This window comes from Alexandromys fortis, unplaced genomic scaffold (genome assembly GCF_014885135.2).
Source record: "Alexandromys fortis isolate MF-2015 unplaced genomic scaffold, M_Fortis_MF-2015_v1.1 scaffold_315, whole genome shotgun sequence".
Classification (NCBI taxonomy): Eukaryota; Metazoa; Chordata; class Mammalia; order Rodentia; family Cricetidae; genus Alexandromys; species Alexandromys fortis.
The window spans coordinates 169,078-190,555 of NW_026068188.1; the positions used below are offsets into that span (position 1 = coordinate 169,078).

Here is a 21,478-nt window from a genome sequence, read left to right on the forward strand (position 1 = left end):
TGAGACAGAGCCCGTTTCATCTCCTTGTGAAACAAGATCATGGCATCAGATAATTGGGAAATTCAATTTGTGCTCTGTAGCTGATATGTCTGATTCCACCAGACACACTTTTGAATTTATTATCTCTGTGATGGAAAGTCCCTGGGCATGTTGAAGTTCTGTTAGGTCAAGCGCCACTGCATGTCTTACTTTTTTCTGCTTCAAGGTTTTTTTTTTTTTTTTTCCCAATTTCATGGAAACTTACTCCTCCTATACATGGCCAAAGATCTGATGTTCTTGGTAGTGCTCCTATGTTCCTATGTAAAGTTTCTATGTTCCTGGCAACATGAGAAGCACAGACAGATTTCCCCATAGTCCTGTCCTTCAGAGGTATATTTATGTTTATTTATAATATTCCCCTAAGGAGGTCCATAGCTTTGAGCTCAGCTTTCTACGCCAATATCCAGCTTAGTAACAAACTCATTATTCTCTTTCCCCCATTTCTTCTTTGTCTCTTTTCCTACTAGTGGTTTTGGTGATCAGCTACCAAGTGAGCTACGGACTACCTAATTTTGCCTCAGGAACAATTAAATTAAATAAATGAATAAATACATAAGTAATAAGATAATGACAAATTACAACAAAAATGAGTCTTTTTTTTTTTTTTCCGAAAGAGGTGCATAGCCTATCATCAAATATCATTACCTTCTGGGAATGAAGATTTTTATCTATAATGCCTGTAGATGGGAAGCTGAGAAAGGAGGATTGCCCAAAATTCTATACCAGATTGGCCTACAATGAGTTTCAAACCATCCTGAACTACAGTATGAAACCATGTCTCATATGAAATAATAAATGTTATCACTGAAAAATAACTGAAAAGGGACTAACCTAGTGACTCAGTAACCACTAAAATCTCTTTCAGCTTGACATTGTTAGTAATTTGGGGAAGACTAAGAGCGGACTAGGACTATAGACTTTGACTTCAGTGATTAAGCCAGAACCATTGAAAATGAAGAAATGATGCTCCAAAGAATAAAACCATCAAATAATTAAGTAGTCTAAATGCCTTCTGGAAAAACAAAAGGCACATTCAAAACAAATAGCTGCTATACCAAGTAATCAGAATAAATTTTCAGATTGGAGCTACAGGAAAACATTTGACTTCTAATAGCCTTCTAATGACATTTATGTGCAAAAACAACTTAGAAGGTGTTGCTAAACACACTGAAGTGTTTTCTTGTTTACAATAGGCTTATGGCATATTACAGTTATCACTAATTAATAGGAAAGCCAAGGCTCATAAAAATCTAAGTATGAATCTTAAAGCCAGATAACCCATAACCTTTACATAAATATACAAATTTGGAGAGTGGAATTCCAATACACATAATTCTAACTACCAAGCTGAACTTGAACAAACTTTACTGAAGCATGTATAATGGATAAAACATTTGGAAAATCCAGATCACGACAAATGTAGGCAGGTTTACGCTGCCCCATGCTAGAAAATATTAGTAGTAAGGATAATAGACCATATAAATAATTCTTCAGAGTTCTATTATTAAAAATATTGGGTGGGCAGTAATTAAGATAGAGCCAGTCAGTGAATGTGACTGTTGAGTGGAAGACTGCATTCAGTGTTTATATATAAACTGGATGTTCTGTTCACCTTTATATTTTTACATTTATAATATTTATCACTGACCATGAAATTCTTTCACTAGTATGACATTCGTGTCAAGATATGTTGACTAAACAATTGGCTAAATTTACAATGAAAGAAATATTTTATTTCTTTTCAATCAAAGACTGCTGGTTCGATGTAAGCTTTGTTTTAATGTTTGTTTTTAATCTATGTATTACCTTCTAAGTCTTAGGCATAAAAAAAGTAAATTTCATAAGGCCTATGACCAAAATTGGAAGGTTTTTGTTTTGTGTGTATTACATGCTTTTGAGACACTTTGCAACAACCTTTATTGCATAACTCCTGTAAATTCACAAAAAGGAACTGCTTTCTGATTTCAAAAATCAAAGGAGTAAGAACATTTCTTGAACTTGCTCTTCTTCAACTGATAGTCAGTGTTAAACTATGAATTACAAATTTTCCTTCTCCCTTATTCTAACTTGCTTTTAGCCTTATATTGTCAGCTCTAGGAAACCGATGAAGATGAAAAGGAACTGTATCTTCTGGCTGTATTCACATTTTATAACATATTTTCATGGTTTACCCTTCACTAGAGTTTACTTTTTGAATTTTCAAGTTTACATTCAGAAGGGCTGAATAAATTCTTTACATTTCAAAAAACTGCATTCAGGTTTTTGGGAGTGCTCTAGGCATCTCACTCTGTCCTATTAGATTCTGGGAGACTCCATCCTGTGGCTTTATGTCACTCTAAGCCTCCCCTAGGATCTGTCAGATTCTGCAAAAGCAGATGCTTCATATGGAACATCATCAGACTCCAAAATGATATAATGACTAAATATGGTCTCTCTCTTGATCTTTCTTATTTTCTTTCTTTCTCTCTTTTTCACCCTCTTCCCTTTCTACTCTGTGAAGCGCACAGGATTCATTTCCATACCACTCTGTAGTAGAAACACAAGGTTTACAATGGAGGGCTCCCTGTAATGGGGAACGAGATTATAAATTAGCACATAGCACATTCACATAATGGTTCAACTTCACTTAAAAATGATTAGTTGTTTTTTTACTTTGTTAATAAAATAAGCTATAGTAAAACATACTAGTGAAATAATGATAGTTTTTCTGTTGACCACACACCACAAATACCATAATTTATATTTTAAGGGTCGACGTGGCTTTTGGGAATATACAGTAAGTGATTTGATGTACAAATGATAAATTGACTTTTGTAATTCAAGTCCTTATTGTGTCAAATATTTTCCCAAATATTCCAAGTATTTTTAAATATATACTTAAAGAGAATACAGATATATTTTTTTTCCATCAGAACCTTAAGAACATACCACACTAGTGTTTTTGAAAACTCTTACCGAAGTTTGATGTATTTTCACCATGGGATATATGCAATATAATAATCGAGACCATGTTCATAATTGGATATAGTTGAAGTACATTTGAAAATACTATGTAATTTGACAGTCTATGGGATAGGTTAGTATAAAATGTAAGAGTATCAAAGTAAAGAGTAATTCTACCTTAGAGACTTTATGAAATGTATCACATAAGATATAAAATTTTCTGTGGGTTCCAAATGATGATCAAAAGTTTGGTAGATTGAGACACTGGGGAGGAACATTCAAAGTCTACAAAGAACACCTAAAAGTATAAGAAGGATATGAGAACATGAATCAGTAGAAGAAAGAGAATGACTAAAAGTAGAAATCCTTATAGTTCAGGTTAAGGAAATTAAGCTTGAGACAAAGGGATAACAGAATGAGTTTTAAGCATGCAGGGTTCAATACAGAATTTTAAAGTTTATCACAGGGCAAGAGAGATTGTTCCACAATTTAGAGCATTTGCAGTTCTTGTAGAGGATCCGGATTCAATTCCCAGAACCGATGTAGTGGCTCATAATCATTCATTTATCAAGTCCTAGGGGATCTGATGCTCTCTTCTGGCATCCATAGACAATAAGTACTCATGTCGTCCATATGCACACATGCAGGCAAAACACTCTTACAAATAAAATAATAGCTTGTTTTTAAAAAAAGAAGTCAATGACAAATAGCATTGTTTGAACAAAAGGATTGTATATGAGAAGGACTATATGAAACATGACACTATAAAAAAAATCAGGTTACCCATTGAAGGACACACCTGAGAAAATGTTTTCACCATTTAAATATAAAATAAATAATTGCTTATATGTTGATACTTTCTTTGCACTCCTGTCACACATACAGGAATACAAAGCTACACATGTGCTAAAGTTAAATTTTTACTTCTACTTTCTATTGTCAGTACATTCAGTGACATTATATCTGATGACTACTGGTATTTCACTTTTACTTTTGAGACTACCTAATTTACAATCACGATTGTACAAGTTTTCTGTTCTAATCCCCTATTTTTTCTATGTTTTATCACCATGAAACAGGTAATCAAAGTATTCACAAGTTTCAAATAATTAATCAACTATATTTTATATAGTTTTTTTATTGTCCCATTTATTTGGAATTATCTAATCGGATTAAATACTCCCGTTTCTCAGAGGGCTTTAAAGAAACAAACCTTAAAAACTGAATGTCTCATTTCATGGTTCAAAAGAAAATTAAAGTGTTTGTATAAAGGAGAGCCAGAATTATTAACTTCCAAATAGGACTGGTAACCAACTAATATAAAATGAAATAGAGGAATGAACCAAACATTCTAAACCCATCAGGATGCAGAGAACAAGAGATAATGTGGTATCTAACCGAACTGATAAATTTTCAACATGCTTCCTGCACCTGAGGCTCAGGGATCATTGCAGAAGAGAAGGTGGGTCAGCAGATATGGAAGCTGATCAAAGATGGGCTGATCATCCCGGAAGCCTGGGACTGTCCATTCCAGGGCTCGATGCCGGAAAACCACTTTGGCTCTACGGAAGGGCAGGCATATGGGCATAGGAAAGCCGAAGGGTCTGCCAATGCCTGAATGCCTGAGAAGGTGGGATGAGAAGAATGTGGATCCTGCGCAGCTTCCTCAGGAGATACCGTGAATCCAAGAAGATTGAACGCCGTGTGTATCACAGCCTTTACCTGAAGGTCAAAGGGAATGTTTTCAAAAACAAGCGGATTCTTATGAAGCACTTCCACAAGCTGAAGGCAGACAAGGCCTGCAAGAAGCTCCTGGCTGACCAGGCTGTGGCTCGCAGGTCTAAGACCAAGGAAGCAAGAAAGCACCAGGAGGAGCGCCCCCAGGCCAGGAAGTAAGAGATCATCAAGACTCTGTCCAAGGAGGAAGAGACCAAGAAATAAAGCTTCTGTGGAGTCTGTACATAGTGGGCTGCCTGTGGCCTCAGGTGGATCAGTCATTAGAATAAAACAAGCCTTAGAAGAAGAAGAAGAAGAAGAAGAAGAAGAAGAAGAAGAAGAAGAAGAAGAAGAAGAAGAAGAAGAAGAAGAAGAAGAAGAGAAGGTGGGACAAGTGATGAGAACCAGAGGAACAGGAAGTTTTCTGTGATATTGTCTCCTGGAAATGTCAAACAAACTACACCCATTAAGTCTCATCAACAGAGCTGCCTAGACAAGACCCGAACAAGCAAGACACCAATGATGATGTTATTATGGAAAGGAGAAAGCTCATGAGGCTTCAACCATAGGGAATTCACTACAGGCAACTGATGAATGCGAGAGAAAGAAAATGGTCTTTACTAGGGAACAGTGCCCAAATTAGTTATCTAAGACTAGTCAGGCATTTCTGAGAAGGAACATCATGTGAATCGAGCAGGATATATTTTGGAATGTGTGTGTGTGTATTCATATGTAATAACAATTAATGAACAGGAGGCCATGAATCTGAGAGAGGGCAAGAGGTAAGCATGAAAGGAGTGGGAGAAAGGAAAGAAAAGAGGGAAGTATGTAATTACAATTTCAAATATTTTTAACAGATAACTTCAGTATTTTGTTTATTCAATTTACCCTTAGATATCAATTACTTTCCTATACTCAAGTAGTAGGTGTTTAAAAGTTTCCTCACAGTGATCAATAGAATGCAAAATCATACATGTGGGCTTGGTATGTGTGATCTTTTGAAATAAATTCTGTTGATTTTAATTAACATTTATGGTGTAATGGTCAGCTATTACATATAATGAGAACGTGGATTTTCTTTATAATTATCTTCAGAAAAAGCATTTTGAAAATAATTTTTAATAATTTCCCTAGATTTGCTTTTTTTAAAAAAATACTGAATAATCAGCACTATCTGACTGCATTGTCCTAAAAGCCATGCAGTGTCTAACTTTGCAGTTTATATATGAAACCTACTCATGATAAATAGTAAGTGCAGAATTAATGCCCTTAGGCCTAGTATGGGACTGATTTTCTCTCTGCCTCCCTTTTTACCCCTTCCTATCTCCTTTGTTCCCTTTCTCATTTCCCCTTCCCTATTCTTCTCTTTTCTCACACTTGGTCAGAACCCAACTTAGTTCAATTCGGTATACTGAAAATAAGTATTTGGTGCGGTTTCAAGTTAGCAACTGCTATTTTGAGAAGGAAACCATATTCCGTCCACAAATATTTGTGAAATGTTTATTTATGCAATGATGTTAACGAGACAATAGAATCAAAACAGTAGACAAGAAAAACATGAAAATGCTCTCCGGGATCCTCCAGTTTATTACAGGGTATAGGAAATGAAAAAAAAAAAAAAACAACCTCACAATATATGTGATATAGAAAGAATTTTAAAATACACTAATATAGACAGAGCACAGAATACACAGAAAATAAAAGAGAAATATTTGGATCTCCTAATTCAAGTAAGAATCTGTGTGAAAGTTCAACGAAACTGGGAACTGCAGGAGGAAAAGGATTCAACCCTACAATAGAATGACCATTGTTTATCCAGAACTAAAAGCTTCTAATGAGATCTCCTGAGATGAGATGTGACCTCCCTTTCTGTTCTGTAACGAAAACTGTAAGACACAGTTTTTCTCTATCAACATGCTGTGCGAAGATAAGGAACTTAATAATAGACTGTGCTGTTGAGGGAAAATTTGCTCATAGCTTCATGATATATGGGATTTGACAATATGCTACTGTGTTTATATTTGTACCTATGGATTCTTATGTACATGTATAGCATATTTTAATGCATTTTTTGTTTGTTTTTTGAGACAGGGTTTCTCTATAGCTTTGGAGACTGTTGTAGAACTCACTTTGTAGACCAGGTTGGCCTTGAACTCACAGAGATGTGCCTGTTTCAGCCTCTCAAGTGCCGGGATTAAACTCGTACGCAACCACCGCCTGGCATGTATAGCATATTTTTAAAAGTACACATGAGAAACTGCTAAAATTAAATAAATATGGTGACACAAATTTGTAATCTCAGTCCTTGGAGGTTCAATGGTGTCCTCAGCTATAGAGCGAGTTCAGTATCAGCCTGGATTGCATGGGCTTTTAGCTCAAAACAGAGCAAGTGCCTGGTGTGGCACATCACGGAGACTGAGGTTTGAGTGAGACTCTGCCTCAAAGCACACAAAAACACAAGATAAACTAAACTAAATCAAATATTAGCAAAAAGATTGTAAAATCAGTTCCATCTATCAATTGAAATGGTATAAATCAATATGCTACAGAAACTTCTTGCATGTCAACTTTCATTTGCCCATTTAACTTGTATGTGATCAACAATGAGTTAATGAGTTAGATAACTGGAATTTCAAGAGCACTTTATTCGTCTCTTATTCCTGAAAAATACTTTATACAAAAGGATTATAAATACACACACCAACCATTTATCCATCCATACCCTCCATATTTAGTCTTCTAAAAGTTTCTTTAGCAGCTAGACTCAATGCATGGTCCAAAGAGGACCTGTAGAGTATACAACATCAGAAATTTTCTATATCACTAAATTTACAGTTAGGAAGAAAAGCTAGTTCATGGTGGTAAATACAAAGATTCATCATCAGAGCATATTGAGAAAGCAGGATGGGGACAATTAAAAGACTCCTCAAAGGGGTTGAAATTTAAAAAACATTGTGAAAGATACATCTTAAAATTCTCTTCTGTGAATTGACTGTTAACAATTTCTTATTTATTTGAGTTCTCCTTTGGTCCACTACAATGAGAAAATTCTTGTGATTTTCTGTGATGTATATTTTTAAAAAATATAAAAATAAGATATGGATCTTAACTTTACATGTGACATACAAATGATTTTCTAAAAAATGCTTTTAATGTATTCATTTAAAATATTCTAAAGAAAATATTTAGGCATACTCTGAAAAGAACATTAAAATAAACATTTCTAGGGTTGTTGATATAGCTCAAGGTTATAGCATTTTCACAGTATTATTGATGCCTGGGATTTAGCTGCCAGACCCACACAAGGAAAGAAAAGTGAGGCAAATGGGGGTGTAAAGTAATGGAGAGAGAGAGGAGGAAGGAAGAAAGGAAGGAAGGAAGGAAGGAAGGAAGGAAGGAAGGAAGGAAAACAAAAAACCATTTTCAAGCCTGCTCCCGATTTTTTCTGTTTTGGAAACTATACATCACATTGTAGAGTCTCAATGATAATACTGGATCTGTGGGTGTTGCTCAGCGATAGATCACCAGAAAGTATGCTTGAGGCACTGAGCTCTGCTTCCATACAACAACCACACACAAACACACACATACAACTCACTAACTTATTTTGCATTTTATGAAGGAGTTTCTCATAATTGAATTAAAAAAGAAATCAGAAATACTAGTATATAATTTGTATGAAAACCAAATAAAATTTTAAAGTATTTTCAACACGCTTTGAAAGAAATTTCACATAGATAAATAGTTCTATGTCTATGTTGCTTCTGTCCAGACAATAATTGTTATTATTTCATAACCAATTTCACCATTTTAAGTTGTAATTTCCAATAATTGCTAGGAAATATATTTTGTTCACTTATGCTTGACTAATGCTATTAGATATAAAGGTCAAATTTCATTACAAGAATGAGACAAGGATAAAGAAAAATACTGTTTTCTGCTGATGTTAACAATAATTGTCTTTGGTACTGCATGAATAAATTCATTCAAAGTAATTTTTACAGAAGAAAACTGAAAATTTACCATATGATTAAAGGAAAGTATAGTTGTTCATCCTGTGTATTTGCTGTGTATTTTAAAATAATTTTTACAAAAGTGGTAAGGATTTCTTGGCTTTATTTGTTTTACTAAAATATAATGAGGTTATATAATCTCGTATTAACACCAAACTTAAAATTTGATTGGAAAATACATTCAGATTAGAAGTTCATTAGATTAAAAAGTGGGCTTTTGTTTTACAAAATGAAGCTTTTAAAATTATCTATAGACATATTTAAATACCCAAATACCAGAGTACTTTTATGTAGATATTAGTACTGCGGTTTGCTGGCATGAAGGGATAGGAGAACTGTCAAAAGAAAAATACGGAAATTATCAAAGTAGGACCTACAGAAGACTCTTTTAGCATTGGAAAACAAAAGCAATCCCTTCAGACATCTGGACTCAATCTGTTCATATATTTTTGATTTTAAAGTAAATCTCTGCTTCATGAAATAAAAATTAGGATAATGCAATGTTAGCCAGCTTGCTAGTTTTTCCTGAGTTCATCCAATGGATTAAAACCTGTTACAAGCTGCTTGTATAGATAGCTCCAAAGTGGTTGGACTGAGGAGTTTTATTTTATTAAAACTTTTCATCAGCCAATGAAAATATAAAAAATAAAATTTCAGTGATACAAAATATATCCTACACCCTGCGAAATGTATGTGAATAATTTGTCAGTGGAATCTGTATATAGGCTGTGGCGAAAGTGATAGGCTACACACATTACTGCACAAAAGAAAATACTACAAAAAGCATATCAGTAGTCGAAACCCAACCCCCCAAAGTTCATTATCATATGTGCAATCATTTTTAAACCTCAAAAATATGTTTGCAAAATTTGCTTATCAAGATGAGATGGAGAAATCTATCCTGTATATTAAAAACAGACAAATATGACATTAATTTGGGAAATTTGAAAAAGAGTAACTCTAAGTCAACAGTTTGATGATATTTGCATCATTACAGATGCACAAATTGTGGTTTCATAGTCTGAACATCTCCCAGTAGCAGGCCTTTTGAGTTCTTTACCTACTCCTTTAATAAAAAGAATTAGTGTCTTAATTATGGCATATGGTACATAGTCTGTACCATTCTCAGTATTTTATTTTGGGGAATTGGGATGACTATATCAGAAGATGTGCCCCTATTAGCAGAATGTTTTGTCATCTTATTTTATTTAATAATATGCATCAAAATTCACATCTAAAGTCTAAATGTGATACCGTATGGAAAATTCTTGGCTTAATGCTTGCCATGACATAATACTTCCACAAGATTAATTTATAATTATTTATAAATGAATTCATTAAGTTATGTATCTTGCAGAACCCATCAGGAAATTACATGAGTCTCTATTTCTATTTGGACAATCTGCCTGTGTGAGAGAAATCTTCAGCTCATTTAGCCTTTGTCAAATGCCTTCTCTGTAAACATTCTAGTCTGCTCTGGAAGTGTGCTGGCTTAGAAGAACACTAGTTTCTTTTACTATGCACATGATAGGTGTTTAATTATTATTTGTTTACTGCATTAGGAAGAAATGACAAAAAAATATTCCTTGTTAACTGAAGGGTAACTTCAGTCTTTACCCTGCCACACACAAATTCTAGAAAAAAAAATGACTATCAGTCAAATGAATATAATTTGGGGTATTCGGGTAATTATGTTGATTTCTTAATTGGGTTACCAATCCCCAGAAGCTGAATTTGGACCTAATCAACACATCCTTTCAATCCTTAATTTCCACATTAATCTTTCTGAAAATTTGTTCTTATATCCTTCTAGAGCCTTTATCTCCCTAATTAGGACAATAAATCTGATATTCACAGCAGCAAGGTGCAGGAATGATATTATTTGGTTTAGAAACAATATATACACACGGATTTATACACACACACACACACACACACACACACACACACACATNGGGGAAGAGGGATTGGGAGAAGAGGAAGGAGGGGAAACAGCAGTTGGGTTATAAAGCAAGCAAACACACACACACACACACACATATATACACACACATATTAATTCCCCTGATTCCTCATAAAAGGGATCATGGACGCTAAAATACAATACTATCACCTATAAAATTAACCTATGAATTCAGTTATTCCCCATTTTCCCAAAGAGAAAATATACTGCTTGTAAGGCCAAGGAAAGTTTGAAGGACAAATGTGGATACATAAAACTTTCGGACCTTATGTCAACAAAACAAAAATGCTTTTTATTACATGATAAGAAATTTCAAGCTATTTTTATGTGCGATAAATTTTAGCTAAAAATATTAGAAATGAAGAGGGTTTTTCTGTTTATGAAATAAATGCAGTCATTCTTCTTTTTTAAATAGTTGAGATGCCATTTTCTTCTTTGTTTTAAAAAATATGTTTACATTATCTAATATCTTACTTTAGAACACACCATCTCTATTTCCGCTTACAGGATTTGAGATAAAGAACCCTGATTATTTATATTACCCATTAAAATTTTATCCAATGCTATACTTATTTGCTTGCTAGTAAGAAAACTGCTGTTTTTATTTCCTCCTTGTTGTTTATGTGTGATTTGTCAACTTAATAACGTGACTCTGTAATATTTTATGTATGTATATGTATATGTGTGAACTATAAAACTCTCATTGACAATAACATCTAACAAATATCAAAAATCCAAAGTCCTGTCTCAAGAAGTACCTTAGTCAATGTGTTCCTTCAATTTGTCCATTATTATCTTTAGGTGATCTTTAGAACTACAACTACCAGGTATATCTCCTCCAAACATCATTCAAAGCAATCAGCTGAGAAGAATTTTTTTAAACTAAGAAATGTTATAATATAATTTAAGAGACTTTTTTAAAGACATTCTCTCATATAAGAAGCGATATCTTTCATTACTATAGCTTTAAGTTACTTGAGGTAGAACAGCTGTCTATTCATACACTTATTCATATTTCATTCATTTGCTCACTGAGTCTTTATTATATTCAAATGAACTCTACAATGTGTATCTGTAATATAAAGGGACTTATACATACAAATAATTTCAAAAAAAATCAACATTCAGTGATTAGATTTAGGAAGGAATAAGGGAATGAATAAAAGAAACGTACTGCAGCGAAAGCACATTTAGCACAAAAGCACTGGTGCCTATAATAGAGAAGGGGTAGCAGTCATGAGGAGATGCTTTATATGGGAGTAGATAATTAGTTCCATTTGGAACATGTAATTTGGAGAATGATGGGGAGGGACACATAATTGGAGATGTTCTGTAGGTGTAATCATATTAAGAGGGAAAAATTCAATTATAACTCCGCCAAATTATATCAGCTGTGTCTAAACCATATTGATTGCTTGGGTGCATAGCTGGTGTGCAGTATAATGGACAAGACTGTGCCTAACCTCTCTTTCAACTATAATTTATTTTTTTTTTTGCTTTGGTGAAAAATATGAAGGATGACATGGCAGAATCAGGCTGTCCATGAGTTCTCTCTCATATTTGTCTCACTGTTCTTGTGGCTCTCATACTGTAAGTTGATTATACTGTTTCATGTGCAAGTGATTTATTGTGGTAACTAAAGATATTAAAATACATCATATACTTGAAAGCAGTTGGAAGTGATGAAACAGTCTGCCCCCATCTTAGATTTAAAAGCTGTATTATATCAAGAACAAACTATGGTCATTTCCATTTATAATCAAACCTCTGTTTCTGAAGGATTAGACTATGCCCCACCTGTAATCTTAAATACAAATAGTTCTGTACTCCTGTTCCAGGAAATGGCAACCATTTCTCTGTTTCAAAAAGATATTATAACAACAATACCTTTGTTTCAAAAGGTTGTTAGAACTATCTCTTTTTATGTGTACCTTGTTATGATCACTTTACAATCATGTCTTTGTTACAGCAGGCCATTATGACTAACTTCTTTTCCTCCAGTAACACCAATTTTTTTTTACGACCAAATTCTTCATTTAGAAATTACCTACACCTAAACAACAACAACAACAACAAAACAAAAACAAACCAGAATATCCCTGTCTTCTTTATGTCCAGTGTTGATCTCTTGAACACTGCTTCTAGTGTAAGACAGTCCATGTACCCGAATAAAAACGTTTGCTTTAATTAATTGCTTGTTTGAATTAATTTGGTCATGATGATTTGGGTCAGTGGTCTTTCTCCTTGCAACTTTGTGATTAATAGAAGGTTGAAAATTGTTGGAAAAAAAATGATGATTCTGTGATGTTACAACTTTCAAAAACATGAACTTCTGCTAAATTCCCGAGTAAAAAAGAGCCTTGAGTGCATATGTAGCTAAGATAATGCAAAAATTAGATTCCTGGGGATTGACTTTTTTAAATACTCACATAATTCAATCATAAGCTACTTTTCTGGCCCTAATTTTGGAATTTTTCCCTTAAGCATTGAACATTTCAGAAATATAAAACTGCCTTAGTATTCATCAAGGCATCTTTCAGCACCCTTTAAACTTTAGCACATACTAATCCCTTTCAATTGCAATGTAAACCCTACTCTTCACTACCCTCAACACTATTGCTAATCATTGAAACATTACCCACCTACTTCCTACTATAAGGAAAGATGTTCATTTCCTTAAATGACAGACTTTCCAGTTTAGATCAGTAAGCATAATCCAATTTGTAAAGGTTACTTACTACTGCAAGTAGGATATTCAATGTTTTATACTGCATGCTATACTAGATTATGAGCTCATGAAATGTTTTATCTGGTTTTTCATTTTTCTATCTCCCACACCTAATTCAAACACAGATATACAATAGGTCACTAATTGAAGTTTCTTAAGTGAATGGTTAAACCATCAGTTTTGAGGACAATGTAATACTAAACTTTAATAATTATCTATGATGATATAAATATGATGTGTGAAGAAAGCAAATGGAGGGACTGAAGAGATGGCTCAAAGGTTATTGGCAATTATTGCTCTTGCAGAGAAGCAAGGTTTACTTCCCCGCACTCACATAGCAGTTCAAACCCTCCGTAAGTCTTGTTCCAAGGTGTCTGCTTATCCTCTTTTGGTCTCCTTGGACAATAGGCATGAACAGAGCAAACTTTATTAAATACAAGCAAATACTCATACACATAAAATACAAATAATTCCCTTTAAAAGTGCTAATGGAATCCTAACAAGGATATGATCCTAAATTTATTATAGTCAGACATATAGTCAAATAAACTGTTTTCTACTTGCTGTGGGGATAATGCATTTTTATTATTTATTGTATAATACTCATTTTAAATTATATAAGCAACATATACACACATTGCAATATGCATATTGTAAAGATACTTTAAATTTAGTATAAATAGATAAAGAAATTGTATTATTTTAAGTTGTTTAATCCATTCCCAAGCAAGAGGAGTAGGAAAATATAATCAGAATAGATATATTCTCACTTCTTAAGCAATAGATTGAAACAACTGTGATTTAAGTATATGTGTATGTCTGTATATTTACATAGGCATATTCTCATATGCTAATATATTAAAAGATTTCACTCTAATTTAATGAAAAATAGACTACATATTATTAAACGTGTAAGTATTCAAATGTGTATAAGTAGCAATCAATTGCTATAATATGGACCAACTGGCCAACTGAGAAGTTATATATTTGCTCACATATCAATTTCTCTTCCATCATAAAGATGTTGTTCATATTAAAATTTGACACTAAGATGCCTGCAATATCAATGCAAATAGAAATCATAAGGCGAATGGTTCCAGTGGTTGCTGTTACAAATTTGATTGTAACTATTGGGTTCAATTCAAAAGTCTATTTAGGCCCAGTCATTAGTAGAGCAGAAATGAATGTCTGGTCTATGGTATATGGCTTTAATTCCTGCACTCAGCGGACAGAGGCAACCAGATCTCTGTGAATCTAAGGCAATTCTGGGTTACATAGAGTTTCATGCCAGAGAGGTTGAGGTACACTTTGGGACCCTGTCTCAAACAAAACAAAACAAAACAAACAAAAAAGGTTTTGAATTTCTAGACCACCCAGTTTCTCAGAAAGAAAGGAACTTCCTATTTTTTTCTAGCTTATCTGTTATTTCAAATATCTTATTGCGATAGCTCAAACAGAATGTTTAAAGGAAATTCAGTTAGAATAAGGAATTATATTTTCTAAGGCATGATCCCCAATTTAGATCTATTTAATACTCAGATACTACTGATGACAACTGATTTGAAACACACAAATATACAGGCTTGTGTTTGAAAAAAAAATGAGAACTTATCTATTAAAAGGAATGATGCTAAAAGGGTGGTAATATTCCAGTTTCAGAAGACAATCTTAACTCATCAACATTTCCATCCTGTGTGGTTAAAAAAATACGGGATACACAACTAGTTTCTATATTGGAACCCAAGGTATTTTAACTACAGGAGGAAATAAGGAGGAAAAGACAAAATATTTGTATAATGTTACAGGAATCAAAACAGTGAGCTGTGGACACACATTGAGAGCAATATTAAAATAAATGGTTGAATCTAAAGAAAAAAAAAACTTTGAAAACCACTTTATATTATGTAGAATTTGAATGCTGGAATCTTCCAGTTCTGGAACTGAGGAGAAAAAACAACTGGTGAACTGAGAAAGAAAGCATCTTTTAAAATACAAAACGCCAAGCAAAGTGATTTCCTGACAGTTGAAATTGGGGATTCCCAACCCTTTAATTTATCAAGAGAATCAAGTTGACATCAAAGGAAGGGAGAGAGAGTGGGAGAGCGGAACAAGCAACTGTGATCCTTCCGGATGCAACCTCTCAGCACTCTAACCCATTTCCAGTATTTAAAAATGAATTTTATCCAAACAGACGAGTAAAGTTTCCATGAAGGGCAACATGCCCATCTCTTCCATTTAATTGGAGATAATTGCGTTGAAATGAAAATGTGCTTTAAAGAAAGAAGAAATGACTGGTTATAGATATTTCCACATCCTTATAAAAATATACTTAAATGTATAGATGCAAAAATAAAGGGGTTCATGGATGCACAGCAAACATTCTCTTGAAAGAATTATGGGGATCATAATGACAGGGAAGCAGTAGTATGGAATCGGGTTACCAAGAAAATGTATGCTAACTTTGCCTTTGCCTCCCATCCCTTTTTCTCAGAGGTTTAGAATCCTCAAAAGGTTCACAGGTGAAGCTGGGTGATTAGATGTTAGAAAACTGTGCTTTATTTATTTTTGGCATATTGTAGTGAACTGGAATTTAAATGAACTGCAGGAAACTCGGGGCAACAGCCAAAATCAATGACTAAGGAACTGGGAGATCTTAATCTGTGTAAAACTTAAGAACAAAATATGCAATTTAGGGCTGTGCTAATTAAAGGAAAGAGATAACACTAAAAATAACTGAATGGTGCAAGCTTCAGCAGGCAGCAGAAGAGGTCTGCCACAAATGGATCTTTTCAGGAGGGGTGGTCTGTGTGTGTGTGTGTGTGTGTGTGTGTGTGTGCGCGCGTGCGCGCGCGTGCCTGAGTGTGTGTGCGTGAGAGAGGGGGAGAGAGACAGAGACAAAGAGACTGGAAAGGCAGGGAGAGATTGGTGAGGCAGAGGGAGAGAGAGACTTAATTACACAAAGGAAGAACTGAAGAAACGAGATTAAAGGAGTGCTTCAGAATGGGGAACCATTTGAGAGGCAGTGATGAGGATCTTATCCTGATAATTGAAGCAGCTTAAATGAGGCATGTTGCCAGAAAACCCACTACAGGGTAAATACCTCTCTGGTGTCAAGGAGATAGATGCACATCAACTTAGGGAGGAGAACAGCAGTGGGGCATATCACCAGAACAAAGGGGTGAGTCAGGATTTGGGTGCTGATATAAATAGCTTTAGGTGTACTCTTACTCAGCATGCTTTCTTTGTCCTGAGGTGGTTTGTAAGAAAATGACCCTATAGGGAGTGACACGATTAGGAAGTAATACTGTTGGAAGAAATGTGTCACTGAGGGGGTGGGCTTTGAGGTCTCATACATGCTTAAATTATGCCCAGTGACATAGTTAATTCTGAGAACTGCAGATCAATATGTAGCACTCTCAGCTCCTTCTCCAGCACCATGTTGGCCTGCATGCCATCATTTCCCACCATGACAATAATGGACTAAACCTCTGAACTGTAAGCTACCCCCAATTAAATGTTTTCAGTTATAAACGCTGCCGTGGTCACGGTGTATCTTAACGATAATAGAAGACTAACTAAGACACCTGCCTTACTTTGATTCATTTCGCCTTATTTCTCTGGGTAGAATGTACTTGAGACTGATTCTGTCACTATTGAAAGACAGATGAATAATTACATCCACTTTAAAATGCAGATGGAGTGTAAGCTTCATCTTACACTCTGTGTAGCATTCAGCGGCATTACCTGGTTGGTAGTTTGTCAAATTGACACAAGTTATGATATCTGGGAAGAGGGAACCGCAACTGAGAAAATATCTCCATCAGATTGGATTACAAGCAAGTCTGTGGGGTCATTCTCTTGATTTATTATTGCAGTGAGAAGATCCAAACCACTGTGGGTGGTGTCATTTTAGGAAGCTGGTCTTGGGTTTTATAAGAATGCGGACTGAGCAAGCCATGAGAATCAACCGAGTAAAAAGTATTTCTCTATGATTCCTGCTTTTGCTCCTGCTTGAGTTCCTGTCCTGACATCTCTCAGTGATGGATTAGGCACCCCTGAAGATGTAATATAAAACCAACCATTTCCTCTTCCAGTTGGTGTTTCTCTATTTTATCTCGCTATAGAAAAACAAAGTAGGACAGGCATCATAAATCTTACTAGCAAATTAAGGAATGGTGGAAGCTATTAGGAAACTGATAAGCTCACAGATTTAGTAAAACCAATGCATCCTTTATAACACATTATAAATACAATTTAAATAGATTAACAAGTTTTAGAAAAGCAGTACTCAACACTGAGCTTCCAAGATGCATTTAATAAGGTTAGAGAAATCATGCTATACTATGTCTCAAGTCCTGTGCTTGTTTCTGGGTTTTCTTTTTTTTTAACAACTAAACTTCAATCATTCTATTCCTTTTCATGATGTAATCTTTTATGGTTAAAATAATGAATGTAACATATAAATTACATACCTGTAATAATTATACTACTATCACAATAAAAATATTTACCAAGAACTGAATATTAGCAATAAATTTATCTTAGACATTTATCTGTCTCTTTCACTTTGCTGCATATCACCTCAATCGAGGGCTCCTTTTGCTACAGAATCTGGAGATTGTAATGGCTTCCTATTTGTCACATCTGCTATTATAGCCATCCTCCGTGGTGGTTTCAATTGGTATGGCACCCATAGATTTATGTGTATGAATGCTTGACCCATAGGGAGCGGCACTATGAGAAGGTGTTGCTTTGTTGGATTTTTTTTGTGGTGTGGCCTTCTTGAAGGAATTATGTCACTATGGAGGCAGATTGCTTCTTGTTGCCTGCAGATCAAGAAGTAGAACCCTCAGCTTCTTCTCCAGCACATGTCTGCCTGCATGCCACCATGTTTCGTCATGATGATAAGGACTAAAATTTTGAAACTGTGAGCAAACCTGAATTAAACATTTTATTGTACAAGAATTGCCATGGTCATGGTGTCTCTTCACAGCAATAGAAACCCTAACCAAAACAATTCCTATGTATGGATCAAGCATTCAAAAATATGAGTCTATTGGGGCCATACCTATTCAAACCACCACCCTATTATTTCTGTGGCTTTGTTGATATTTATTTTGTATAGCCTGTTTATTTTTACTTCAAATGATATTTTCCTTTGGTTCTTTTATGCTTTCTTTTTCAATGATGCTATTGATGTGAAATCTACAAGCTACAACCAATGGGCCAGATCATATGTTTGTTAAACAACATATTTTTAGACTCAAATGCAGCTAGCTCACTCATGGTGATCTATGTTATTAGTTATGGATGGTTTGGTACCAAAATTAGTATACTTAAATGTGCTTGATTGAGTTGGGAAGGAGTGTAATACAGAGAGGAAAGGAGCAAAGAGAGCTAAGTAACACTAAAGTTTTTGTTAAAGTCATAGGGAAATAATATCTTATGTGTTTTCGTAAAACATAGGTGTGTGTGTGTGTGTGTGTGTGTGTGTGTGTGTGTGTGGTTGGAGTTATGTGATAACAAGTTCATAATGATCCCCCTCCAGGAACCAGAGACTAACAATAACTCCAACGCTAAGCAAGGTAAACCTTTTGAGTTGTAGATTAGAAACCCTCTAAGCAATATAAACTATTGCTTTAGTTCTTGGTTGTCTCACATAACTTAAAGGTAAGACACTGTTGCTGAAGACATGTAGATAGAGACACAGAACTTGGAGGACTCTAGCAGGTACTACTTAGAAGCCGCCTTCTTGAGGGCAAACTCTCATAGTATCAGAAGAAACTGGGCAAGGTACTAAGGGAGAAAAGTAGTGTAAAGCTTGTGAATCACAACAGTTGCTAGCCTAATAATGCATTCCTAATTGTGTAAATGTGGCATAAATATATATATATATATATATATATATATATATATATCTTAAGCTACATTAAATAGGGAAGAATTCATGCATGGTACTGTAAATATAGCCAACTACCAATGGTTTGACAGATTATGGATCCTAGAGAACAATCTAGTACTGCCATTTTCAAAATCTAAATCAATACAACATTTAACTATAGTTCTGAGACCTCAACCTCATCAAGGAAACTTCTTTTTGTAGCAGATGGAGAGGTTACCACAGAGACTCAAATCTGGTCAAAATGTAAAGAATAAGTGACCTTATGGTGTCCAAATCCATTTAGTCTAAGTACAACACAACCCCTATATATCTTAAGGCTCAGGGAGGTCATTCAAGAAAGAAAGGAAAGATTTTAAAAGCCAGAGGATCAGAACGTGTGCTGTTAAATAATGTCTTTAGACATGATCAGGGAGTGCCACCCACTATTGTAGCCTAGACAAGATCTGCATAAAGACCACACGACTTCACATGCTTACCTCAAAGAGATGATTCAAGAGTGAGATCATTTTTGTAAACACAAGCAGTAGTCTGTCCACACTGGGACTGGTCATAGCTGCGTAGAGCAATAAGGAGCCCAGATGCCTTAGAGGAACACAAAGCTTAACCTCCTGCAGAGCTCTCAGGGTGGCAAGGCTAGGAAGCTCAGAATTTTTAATTTCTCCCCTCCTGAAAACAATGTCTCTGTGTCTCTTAACTCGCTGTGCTTTGCTTCCAGGGCAAACCAATGTTAAATTGGTATTGCTCAGACCAACAAGAAATGAAGGTGAAGTCAGAGCCTGATTCCCATGCAAGAGCATGTTCATGCATATGAGTTCTGTGTGCATTCATGGGTATGTACTTAGAGCAGTGTGGCAGTGGTGTTGAGGGATACTTTTTTGGGTGAACAACATTAGGTACCTATCTCTCAGATAATGAAAATTCATTGTAGCTTGAAAAACTTGGTCCTCTTACCCTGGCACTAAGGATTCCAAATAAATCAATTTCCTAATTTAGTTTTATAATGTATTTTTGATGAACTTTAAATTTATAGATACTCATTAAAACAGTAAAGAACTATGTAGCATACAGAAGGAAAATCAATATCATTGCTTCCTAGATCACCAGAGTTAATTGTGCTAGGTCTTTTAACTTTTCACCTTGGAAATTCCTCATTTAAAATAAAAATGAGTGGATCACTCTCTCCTCTACTTCTTTATACTTCCTGTCCATTATAAGTGAACTGCTAGTTTAGGAAGCATTAGACATAATCAGTGGGTTGCGGAGGCAGGTAGTAATAGTATTCAAGAGGAAGTAGCAAGATTAAATCACTTTATTAAGTCCTTGAAAAATTTACGAATTTTTAGCATATACAGTCTATTTAAGATTGTGAAAAAGATCTCTCTAGGGACTACAGGTGATTTCACACATTTATATGAATTCTTTAATCCCATATCACAAATGAGCATAGCACAGTTTTCTATTATTAGCTATTTTGTTATCATGGACTAATTGTACAGAATAGTGAATTTCGTAAAGAGATATTGTCACACGTGTTTTAATTACCTTTCTGGTTTCTGGGATATAGATAAAATGTTGTAGCAAAAGGAAGAAAAAAGAGAAAAATATAATTTGGGCTCCAAATCTAATGTCACAGTCTGTTATACCGGGAATATCATGGTGGCAAAAACTCACGATGACTGATCACGTTGCATCCATAGTCAGGAAACAGCTATGAATGGTGATACTCAGCATACTTCTGCTATTCAGCCCAGGATGTCAGCACATAGAATGGTACTGCCGAAAGATAAGGTGGGTCTTCCTTTCTCGATGAACCTAATCTAGATAATCTTTTACAGGTATACCCAGAAGCCAACCAAATACTGATGGTGTCTCTCAGGTATACCCAGAGACTTGTCTCCTAGGTAATTCTAGACCCTGTGGAGGTGATAATCAACATTAGTCATCACAACATGTAGATAGTACACTTTAATACATATTCATCCTCCCATTACCCTCTATAATCATCTTCCCATTACTCTTATGATCCCTTTATTATGCTTCAGCTATCTCAAAGAGCACCCCCTTCTACTTTCCTATCTTTAAAAAGAGAAACTACAAAAATCTGAGTGTGATACTGTCTTTCTGCCTGGCTAACTTTGCTTAGAATCATGATCTACCAATTTAACTTCAACTCT

The 21,478-nt window shown here is 34.9% G+C and overlaps 1 protein-coding gene and 1 pseudogene across 1 annotated transcript in view; one reads left to right on the forward strand and one right to left on the reverse strand.

Annotated features, from left to right (window-relative positions):
• LOC126492801 (60S ribosomal protein L19-like) overlaps positions 1–4,923 on the forward strand; it is a 56,052-nt pseudogene extending 51,129 nt beyond the window's left edge.
• LOC126492796 (dystrophin-like) overlaps positions 1–21,478 on the reverse strand; it is a gene marked incomplete at its 3' end in the record, with an annotated part of 366,806 nt that overhangs the window by 104,146 nt on the left and 241,182 nt on the right. The gene's annotated exons all lie outside the window — the stretch shown is intronic.